The 11,218-nt window shown below is 49.0% G+C and overlaps 1 protein-coding gene across 1 annotated transcript in view; it reads left to right on the top strand.

The window, feature by feature from the left end:
• The first annotated feature begins 727 nt into the window (after window positions 1-727).
• The window catches only part of LOC115083701 (oocyte zinc finger protein XlCOF6-like), a 90,156-nt gene continuing 79,665 nt past the window's right edge, over window positions 728-11,218 (top strand). Inside the window, exon 1 of the mRNA XM_029587671.1 lies at window positions 728-884. The gene's annotated coding sequence lies outside the window, so the exon portion shown is untranslated. The remainder of the gene's footprint in view (window positions 885-11,218) is intronic.

The following is an 11,218-nucleotide window of genomic DNA, read 5'->3' as shown; positions in this document are numbered from 1 at the left end:
GCTCTGTCGGAGCGCACTGTACTGTATCGGCCTGTGAATCGGCCCGTTTGTGAGTTAAAAAAAAATTAACCTGAGCGTTAAAAATGTGCGCTGGAAATCCGAGCACATAGGCCGATACAGTAAGGTTCGAGGGAGAGAGGGCGAGCTCTCGCTGTCCCGGCGCGTGCACAGGCCAGTGTCCTGTGCGCGCGATTCAGTAAATTAAAAGATTTAAATTAGGGCCGGCGGTAAAAAGAGGTGCTAGGGACACTAGCACGTCCCTAGCGCCTCTGTTTGGACAGGAGCAGCGGCTGTCAGCGGGTTTGACAGCCAACGTTCAATTGTGCAGGCATCGGTTCTCGAGCCCGCTGACAGCCACGGGTTCGGAAACAGGACGCCGGCAAAATTGAGCGTCCGGTTTTCAACCTGTGAGCCATGGGCCGATTTCAATTTTTATTTTTTTTTTAACTTTAACTTTCGGGACCTCCGACTTAATATCGCCATGATATTAAGTCGGAGGGTACACAGAAAGGGGGTAAAGCTAGCGCATCGAAAACGCGCTTCCAATCGCGGGTTAACAGTGCACTCCGCCGGAGCGCACTGTACAGTATCGGCCAGACTATTGCATCGGCTCCTTTTTCATTTGTTGCATGATCCAACCAGCAGTCGCACAGTGATGACGCAGTTGAAGCAGCAGCCTAGCCAGCAGTCTCACATTGATGACTCATCGGCAGCAGCAGCCAATCAGAAGAGCAAGAGGAGGAGGTCACTAGAAGAAGGGGGCGGTGGCTGCAGCCTGCAGAAGGTGGAAGACGAAGATCTCTCCCCTACCTCGTGTTCATAACAAAGCAATTTGCTTTTCTTAACCAGGAATAAGCGATTGCAGTGAAGCTCAGCCCCGGAGGGTAAGCGGTGCCTTTCCAGCCTGTTCTCTTCCCGGTGTCCCTGTGACATTTTCTAGCAGAAGCAGCAGCGCTGAGTGTGAGGAGCTCCAGGCAGGGGGCTCTGCACAGGGAGCAGGGGAGGGAAAGCAAAGCGGGGCCAGGTCTCTGATTAGGAATCTCAGCAGCCTCCCCGCCCTGAATTCAGCCCTCATCATGAGCTGCTCTGATTGCTGCCCAGAGGTTTCCCCATAAATTTGGATTTTAAAAACCTGAGCATTAAAATGTTAAGATTTAGGGGTAAAAGCTTTGCCAAGAAAAATCCTCACAAGACTTTGTGGCTTGAGTAGGAGCTGAGTGGGGGGCTAAGCACCACCCCGGTAAAGAGAGAAGAGGGGAATTGGTCCACCAGAGGCTCCTCTCAAAACTCACAATTTTACTTGTCATTTGTACTCTCTGTAACCTGTAATTTTACTTCAATGTTATTAATTTGTAGTTTTTATTATTTTTTTTCAATTTTGATATCCTTGTTTGGTGAGGATCTGTCTGTATATTCCATGTGTGACTCAGGTGAGGGATTCACCTAATGTTTAGTTTTTGTGTAAGGGTCTGTACCAGTCCAGCTTCTTTTGTTTTACAATAGATATATATATATATATATAAAAGCATTTCTAATTTACATATGACAAAAAGCTCATTGTATAGTTGCTGTAGGGCATAATAAAAAATGTTTCAGGTACATTCAAGGTAAAAAGCCTGTGAGTGAGTCAGTTGGACTATTAAATGATCAAGGGGTAAAAGGGAAACTTAGGGATGAGAAAGCCTTATCAGAAACAGCATCTATGTACCTGAAGACTGGAGGGTTGCCAATGTAATGCAAGGTTCCACAATAGGAGTCACCATTCAGGAAAGGGATCTAGGTGTCATCATTGATCATATGTTGAAAACGTTTGCTCAGTACGCAGCAGCAGCCAAGAAAGCAAATAGAATGCTAGGAATTATTAGGAAAGGAATGGAGAATAAAACAGAGAATATCAAAATACCTCTCTATTGCTCCATGGTGCAACCTCATCTTGAGTGTTGTGTGCAGTTCTGGTCACCAAATCTCAAAAAAGATATAGCAGAATTAGAAAAGGTACAGAGAAGGGCGATCAGAATGATAAAGGAGATGGAACAATTCCCATTTGAAGAAAGACTAAAGAGGTTAGGACTCTTCAGCTTGGAGAAGAGATGGCTGAGGTGAGATATGATGGAGGACTATAAAATAATGAGTGGAATGGAATGAGTAAACATTAATCAGTTGTTTAATCTTTCAAAAAGTACTAAGACCAGGGGACCCACAATGAAGTTACTAGGTAATACATTTAAAACTAATAAGAGAAAATATTTTTTTACTCAAAGCATAATTTCCTAGCATGTAGCCAGCTGGACTCGGGACCAATGGAGACGTAGTAAGATTTCAAAGCTGACGTCACCCTAGATATACCCCTGCAGTGACCTCAGCTATTCAGTATCTCTCTGTCTCCTAGCAGATGTAGACTGTTTCTCCCTATCTGGAATCCAATACTCCTTAGAATAGGAAAAATTACCTGTAAAATTGGAGAAATATCAAGCCCTGTTCTCCTGCGGTGATAACTAATGGGTCTTCCCCCAGTTGAGAATTCCTTAGGCAGTTTTTGAGATCTCTCAGACGTGTGCCTTGATCCGGTAGCCGGCTCCCAGCGTGGACTTTGCTGCTGAAGCAGCTGAAAGGCAGCGGGTGCAGGAAGCCGAGTACGACGGTGATGGTCTACGCCCCCTCCCCCCCGCAACTGGAGACCGTCTCTGTACTCTGCCGGTAAGCGCTGAGTCCAGGTAAGCAAGGAAGAGCTCCTCCAATCCAGAGTCGAGGAAGGGCTTCGGTAAGTCTTTCCTCCATTCTCCTTGCTCGCCGAGCCGTACCGATGACTTGCCCAATCCCGCCGCAGCAAGGGAAGGGGGTTTCTGAGCCGGTTGAGTAGCCCTTGGATGGGCTAGGACCTGATTCAGGTTTGGTGGGCACTCCACTTGGTAGGAGCCATCTTGCGCGTCGTCTTGTGTGGTGCCATCTTCCCCACCGTCCTGTACACATGGTACAGACCAGTCCTGTTGCGTGCATAGGTGTGCGCTTAGTGGCCATCACGCGCGGAGGTACGTGCCTTTGTGTGCGCCTTTTGCGCCCAGAGGGGCGCTCGGTCCTGTGTGCCTAGTGTGCCCCTAGGTGCGCACATAGCTGAGTGCGCTCCTGAGTGCATAACTGTGCGCTGAAATGGGTGCGTAACCGCGTGCAGGCACCCGCGCACAACCTGACGCCTTACTTACATGGGTCAGAACAGAACTGTGCGCGTTTGAACTCGGGCGTTTTCTGGCTGAATGCACAAGTGACAGGAACTATGGCTCTGGCAGCTAAGAAGCATAAGCACAACTCCCTTTGTGCCGCCTGCCATATTAGGGCCGCACAGTTTGACCTTGAATCAATCCTGTGACAGCACTGGAGGAGGCCCAGGGAGGGGGCTGGACTCTCAGAGGTTCTCCAGGTCCGGCCCCTCTCTGAGGATGGGTCGGCCACGACCTCCGGTAGCGCCCCGGGCCTAAGCAACCCCAGGCCTGCGTCATCCCCAGGAGAAGGCAGTTCAGCGGCCCCTCCCCCAGTTTTCCCTGGACTAGGCGTAGACCTGGCAATCTTTTCTTGGTTGGAATTCTTTCAGGACTTCAAGCCTTTGTTCAGGTGCCCCTGCTCAGTCTGAACCCAAGCTAGGAGGACCTCGTCCCCCCCAGCCCTACCAGCATACCTCAGGACATGCCTCGTCTCACCAAGGGCATCCTTGACAAGGACCTAGACCCTACGGACGACGATGGGGATGCAGACTCATTGGAGGATGAAGAAATTCCACCAGGACTGGAATCTTACAGGACCATGCTAAGGTTCTTCCACAGAGATGATTGTCAGACCTAGTCTCCCAGACCCTGTGAGTGTCCGGCATGGAGATTATGTTGGAATCAAAAAGGAACCCCATCCTGGTGTCTCTATGGAAATCCTCTTACTATTTCCCAGTATTGGAAGCCATCCAGGAGTTGAATGACCTAGAGTGGGATGCCCCGGAAGCCAGTTTTAAAGGAGATCGAGCATTAGAAGCCCTGTTCCCGCTGGACCCAGTGGCCAAGGAACGCCTGTGCTTGGTCTGAGCCATCTCGAAGTGGACACCTATCCCAGTAGAGGGAGGAGCAGCCTTGAAGGATACACACGACAGGAGGTTGGAGTCCATCCTTAAGCAAGCCTTTCACACGACAACAATGACACTGCAGATCACCTTGTGTTGTGCCCTGGTGGCCCGTTCATGTCTGGTTCTCTCTCTCAAGAGAGGCTGATAATGCAGGGGTTCCTACCAGGGAGGCGATGGAACCCGCTGTGGCCTTCCTAGCGGATGAAAGCTCAGATCTAGTGCGTACCTCGGCCAGAGGAGTAGCCTCAATGGTGGCAGCCAGAAGACAACTATGGCTATGAAATTGGTCAGCAGATGTGACCTCTAAGGCAAACCTCACAAAGATGCCCTTTAAGGAATCCCTTCTATTCGGAAGCGAGTTGGAAATCTTGCCAGTAAGTTGGGAGAATCTCCAGTGCCTCGGCTACCGGAAGATAGGAAGAAGAGGTCACAGGGCTCCTTACCCAGGAGGGGTTGGGCTAGGGGCTCCCAACACTTCCGGCCCTACAGAAACCCGGTGTACCAGACATCTCGATCTTCAGGAAGATCTCTGCCCTTTTGGAACCGACAACCAAAAAGAGAAACTGGTTCGGGCTCTGGTTTGGCCCAAACTGTACCATGAAGCTGGGCTGACCTATCCACTGGAAGAGGAGATAAGGGGCCAACTATCCCTCTTCTATCAGGTGGGTCAAGATCACGTCGGACAATTAGGTTCTGGACATCATATGAAAAAGATGTGCCCTAGAAATTTGCAGCATTCCTCGGGACACGTTCATGATGTCGCCTTGCCACTCCCAGCAGAAAAGACTGGCAGTAGAATCCACGGTAGTAATGTTCCTTAGTTTGAGGGCTATAACCCCAGTGCTCACACCTCAGGAAAATACGGGGCGTTATTTCATCGTACCCAAGAAGGAGGGGGTCATTTCGTCCCATTCTGGACCTGAAGAGCATCAACCGCCATCTACGGGTAACCCACTTCCGCATGGAAACTCTTCACTCTCAGAGGTCTACCTTCATATTCCAATTCATCAAGACTACCAGCGTTTTCTGAGCTTTGTGGTACTCTGCCACCATTATCTGTTCTGGGCATAGCCTTTCAGCCTGGCAACAGCTCCCCAAACATTCTCCAAAATTATGATAGTTGTAGGAGTGGCACTAAGGGAAGAAGGAGTCCTGGTACACCCTTACTTAGATGACTGGCTAATCTGGGCGAAGTTGTCTGAAGAGAATCTCCAAGCTACCAGCAGGGTAAGGTCCCTACTCCAGGAACTCAGGTCGTGAACATAGACAAGAGCAGTCTCAAGTCCTCCCAGAACTTGGAGTACCTGGGAGTCTGATTCGACACTAAACAAGACAAAGTCTTCCTCCCTCAAGGATAAGGAAGCTGATGCGCCTAGCGCACCATTGACTAACATAATACGCCCCAGGATATGGAGCTATTTCCAAGACCTCGGCCTGATGGCGTCAACACTGGAGGTAGTGCCATGGGCGAGGGCACACATGAGACAACTTCAACAGTCCTGCTGACACATTGGAACCCACTATTTCAAGACTACTCGATTCGCCTCCACCTACCAATGGAAGTATGTTCTCGGCTCCAGTGCAGGTTACAGGAAGTGAACTTATGCAAGGGGGTAAGCCTGTCCCCACCGAACTGGCTAGCCTTCCATCCATCAACCTGTTGGCCACATCTCACAATACAAAGGTCCCCTGATTCTTCAGTCACAGAAGAGATCAAGACTCCCAAGGCATAGACACCCTGGTTCAGACCTGGCCAGAGGAGGGCATACTTTACCTCTTCCCTCCATGGCCTATGCTGGGAAAGGTCATCCGCAAGATCAAACGACACAGAGGGTTAGTCCTCCTAGTGGCACCGAACTGGCCCAGATGCTCTTGGTATGTGGACTTGCGGAGGCTTCAGGTGCAGAGCCTCCTACAACTCCCCCCCCACCCCCCGGCACAAGGACCAACAAGATCTGATCCTTCACGAGGACCCGACTCAATTTTGTCCTACGGTTTGGCTCTTGAAAGTTCTCACCTAAAGAAGCGTGGATGCTCGGTGGGTGTATTCGCCACCTTGCTCCATGCGCAAAGTTTTTCAATGTCCCTGGCGTACGTGAGGATCTGGAGAGTTTTTGAGGCCTGATGCAACGAACACGAGGTGCCCCCTCGGACGACTGGGCTGAAGAAAGGGCTATCCCTGAACTCCTTGAAGGTTCAGGTTGCGGCTCTCTCCTTTTTCAGAGGCGAGGTGAACGGAGCCTGCTTAGCTATGCATCCAGACTTGACCCAATTCCTGAAAGGGGTTAAACATCTCCAACTGCCCTTAAAGTGGCCGGTGCCCCTATGGAACCTCAACCTTGTATTGGACTTCCTGACAGGGCCTTCATTCCAGCTCCTTCAACCTCTGTTCCTTCGCCTACGAATGCTGAAGACCGTATTTTTGGTGGTGATATGTTCTGCTCATCACATCTCTGAACTATAGGCTCTGAAATGTCCTCTAGCTGACTACAGGAATGTTGCAGCTTTGCACCGTCCCTTTTTACCAAAGGTAGTTTGAGTTCCACCTGAACCAGTTCATTTCCTTACCGTCCGTAGACAGATGCAAGGACTCGGAAGACTACCACCTCCTACACCACTAGAAGGTACAGAACTATTGTGCAAGATGGACTGTCTATTTGTTTTTCATGGCAGAAAGAAACAAGGCGAACCAGCTTCATGAGCTACCGTAGCCCGTTGGATGAAGGAAGTGATCAAGGGACCCTACATAGAGGCAGGGAAGCCTCTACCCCTTCAAATTAAAGCTCACTCCACTAGGGCCCAGGCGGTATCCTGGGCTGAAGCTAAGCTACTGTCTCCCGGCTGCATTTGCCGAGCAGCGACATGGTCTTCCTTGCACACCTTCTCCAGGTTCTACCGCTTGGACGTCCAAGCCCTAGAGGACACAGCCTTTGCATGGGCAGTGCTCACTGGACCACGGGTGGCTTTCTGCCCCGTCCAGGAGTAGCTATGTACATCCCATTGGTCCTGAGTCCATCTGGCTACACACTAGGAAACGGAGAAATTACTTACCCGAGGAGCAGGTACCCAAGACTTCCAGGCAGCAGTGAATACCCCGGGAGGGGTAGCAGGATTGAGTTTCCAAGCGGGCAGCTTAGAAGCGGTCGGAATAGCAAAACCGAAGTCCTTGATAACTCGGAGAGTGTTTGGTGGAGCAGAGACTAAATACCCGAGGTTCCCGCCATGACGTTTTCAAAAGTGTGGGTGGCGTGCGCGCGCCCACCCTAGGAGACCTCGGGAGGAAACATGGCGCACGCCGGAGAGGTCGGCAAACAGCAGCGGAGGCAGCCATGTTCCACATAGAGAGGAGCAGGATAGAAAAGAGGTGAGGCAGAGAGGGCGAGGCATCCCGCCCACAGCTGCCCACGAATAGTGCCAAGGAAAAGCACATGAACCTCAAGGGATTACAGGTAAGCCATCTCCCTATCCCTGGATTGGGATTTCTACGAGTTGGCCAGGATTCGGGGCTTAGGTCTGAGTGCAGCTACAGTCTCTGGCCTTCACATTTTGTAATCGAGTTTCTCAATGCTTAGTCCACAGTGGCTTTTGAAGAGAATACTGGATGGCTGAGGTCACTGCAGGGGTATAGCTAGGGTGATGTCAGCTTTGAAACCTGACTCCGTCTCTATCTGCTAGCAGAGGGGCACATAACCCATTGGTCCTGAGTTTGTCTGTCTACACTAAGGAAAACGAAATTATCAGGTAAGTAGTTTCTCCATTAAGATTGGGAATTCATTGCCAGAGGATGTGGTGAAACTATTAGTGTAGCTTCTTTAAAAATGGTTTGAACAAGTTCCTGGAGGAAAAGTCCAATAACAATTACTAAATTAGAGTTGCAGAAATCGCCTGCTTATTCCTGGGATAAGCAGCATGGACTCTATCAATCCTTGGGATGCAGCCAGTTACTTGTGACCTGGCTTGGCTGCTGTTGGAAACAGGATACTGGGCTTGATGGACCTTTGCTCTGACCCAGTATGGCAATTCTTATATTCTTATGTTCCAGTGTTACCGTTTCATAGATTAAATTGTTGCTGTGTGAGCTTTGGGTGTTAGCACTGTTTAAGTGTGATGGGTTTGATTATAAAGGTGCTGAGAGTGTTTTCTGCAGGGTTTTGTGTTACTTCCCAGAGTGCCCGGTACAGGAGGGAATTAACTCTCCAGATTCTCTCTTTCTCTCATCCTCAGCCCGACCTGTCTCTGCTGCTTACATCGAATAGAAAGGAAAAGTCTAAATCTCGCCCGTCTCCCATGGATGTTCCTGTTGGACCGATGGATGGTTTTATGGGTTCTAGGACTTCAGTGGAGCCCAGGAAGGGGGTTCTGCCTTCTCCAGAGCCAGATCCCTCCTCGGTACAGCCTCTGGCAGAGCCCCCGGGATCAGAGGAGGGGGCAGGGCTGGCTCTGGATCCACTGCAGCCCAGGACTTTGGGCTCTCTGTGGATGGTTCTGGAGCGGCTGGAAGCAACAATGAGCAGCAAGTTGGAAAGGATTCAAGGGGAAATCTCCTCTCAGCAGAAGAAAATCTCTGCTCATGCTAAACGGCTGCAGGTCCTGGAGAGCAAGGTAGGACATTTACTCTCAAACTATTCTGCCTCCGTTCAAGATTGTTTCACTCTTTAGGAACATTAAGAAGTTAGAAAATGTTGTGAGAAGAAAAATATTTTAGAATTATCAAATTTCCCACGAGATTAATAATTATTTATGGGAGGCTTAGCAAATATCCAAGGAATCTCTTCCTCCATTTAACCAAATTTCTTTTCTAATGAACATTACATTTATAAAGATTTTCTGTCTTTTGTTGCTGATCCACAAATTGAGGAATAAGAAGTTGAACCCAAAAACCTCTGTCATTTTTAGTCTTGAGTTCCCAGCCAGGTCACCTCTACCCCCTCCCTTCCCCCGCCACCCTCTATTCCTTTACTGAAGTCACAGTGACGGGGGCTGCCCATCTTCTCTCCTCCTCCAAACTCACTGCTTCAGGGGTGGCCAATTCCAGTCCTCGAGAGCCACAAACGGGCCTGGTTTTCAGGATATCCACCAGGAATATGCATGGGATAGATTTGTATGCACTGCATCCATTGTATGCAGATCTGTCTCATGCATATTCATGGTGGATATCCTGAAAACCTGGCCTGTTTGTGGCTCTCGGGGACCAGAGTTAGCCACCCCTGCAGTCCTTGCTCCTCTAACCCCATTGCCGCTAGCTCCTGAGCTGTATCTGTCCCATCCTCAATCTATCACTTTCCACTGTTACTGTTCCTGCTGCTTTGAAACGCGCTGTGATCTCCCCACTCCTCAGAAACCCTCACTGCTCCTTACCTGTCCTGCCAAATATCGTCCCGGCTTCCTCCTCCCGCCTCCCTTTCACTTCCAAACTACTTGAACTTGCTGTTCACCGCCTCTACCTTGATTCTTTCATCTCAAGCCATTCCCAATCCACTCCAGTCTGGTTTATGCAATTCAGAGAGTCAAGATCTCCCTCACCCCCAACAAAGGCAACAGCAACTTTTGGTGTTATTAAAGGCCGCAGTTTATTAACTAACCCGAGCCCGTACAATACATATCAAGTTAAGATATATAACATAACCCCCCCCCCCCCAATCCGTATCTTCCTCCTTATCTGCCTAAACCACCACGTTCCACCGGTAAGGCATAAGGGATAATCCCCTGCTTACCCCACCTCGTTCCAGCGAGAGTAAGCTGCGGCCTTGAGCTTAGCCCCTTGCTCTTTGGCTGCCCCGTGTAGCAGCCTCCCCAGCTACACAGGACTCCCCCCCCCCCAATATCCTTTTAACAATGCATTATCAACACAAACACAGTCTGGGCTCAGGTTTCTGCCACGAACCAGGATGAAAAAGTCACCCTTGTTCTCCCACTGCGGTCCTTCACACTGCAGCAATTGCTTTTTCCGGTCCCTTCTGAAGGGCAACACTGTCGTGGCAATGGCGGTGGTTTATTAAGAGAGGGAGGAGGAGTGGGCGGGGTTTATTTCGGGGTAGGGGGAGATGGATAAGGGAGGGGGGAAAAGCCTGGATGGGATTTCTTAGTGGATGGCTGAGGTGGAGGATACGATTAAGATGGTGGAGAATGGTCATAGCTAACAGGCATACACTGGTTCTGAAGAGTTTTAATAATTACATCCCTTAAATTTGTATCCTTGAATGTCAAGGGATTAAACTCACCATATAAACGCTCCATTCTGTTCAAAGAACTCCACACATTGAAAGCGTCCGTAGCGTTCATACAGAAAACGCATCTCCGTAAACGTCATGAGAGATTACTTCATTCACCCCAATATAATCATTTACTTCTAGCAGCTAGTGCACCGGCACATAAATATACGGGGTGGGGATTCTTATATCTAAAGATATAATGGTGCAGATTGAATCCGTGACTAGAGATGAAGAGGAACGTTTTATATAAATAAGGAGCTATATGTTTTGGTTAACGTATATAGCCCGAGCGTATTGCAGAGAGAGCTATATCAGAAATTGGACAAAGTATTATTGCAAACTAAGAGTGGAAAATTGATCATGGGGGGATTTTAATTTGGTGTATAATCATAAAGTGGACTGCTCTAAAGGGGGGGGCATTATTCAAAACCTGATCGGATAGCACGCCAGCGATTTATGGTTAAATGGCACTTGGTAGACATTTGGCGAGATAGACACCTCACAGGGAGGGATTTTTCATTCTATTCTAAGGCCAATGATACAATTACCGGAATTGATTACTTTCTGGTGGATAAATCATTTTCAGCTAATTCCAAGGAGGCGGGAATTGGGACCTTTCCGTGGTCAGACCACGTGCCTATATGGTGGGAATTACAGGGGCAATCTTTTGATAATGGTCGCAGATTTTGGAAATAAAAGGATTCACTACTTAAAGAGCGTGAGGTGGAATCAGAAATTAGGATGGATATAAGGGACTACCTGCACAATAATAATTCACCAGATATAACCCCAGTAATACTTTGGGACTGTTAAAAAGCTGTAATTTGGGGATGCCTGATTGCCGTGGCATCTCATAAAAAGAAAGAAGATTTGCCAATATACATCACTGAAAGAAATGTTAGTG

The sequence above is a fragment of the Rhinatrema bivittatum genome, chromosome 2, assembly GCF_901001135.1.
Source record: "Rhinatrema bivittatum chromosome 2, aRhiBiv1.1, whole genome shotgun sequence".
In the NCBI taxonomy this organism is placed as follows: Eukaryota; Metazoa; Chordata; class Amphibia; order Gymnophiona; family Rhinatrematidae; genus Rhinatrema; species Rhinatrema bivittatum.
The sequence above is the reverse complement of the archived record's forward strand: the minus strand, read 5'-3'. Positions and strand labels throughout refer to the sequence as shown.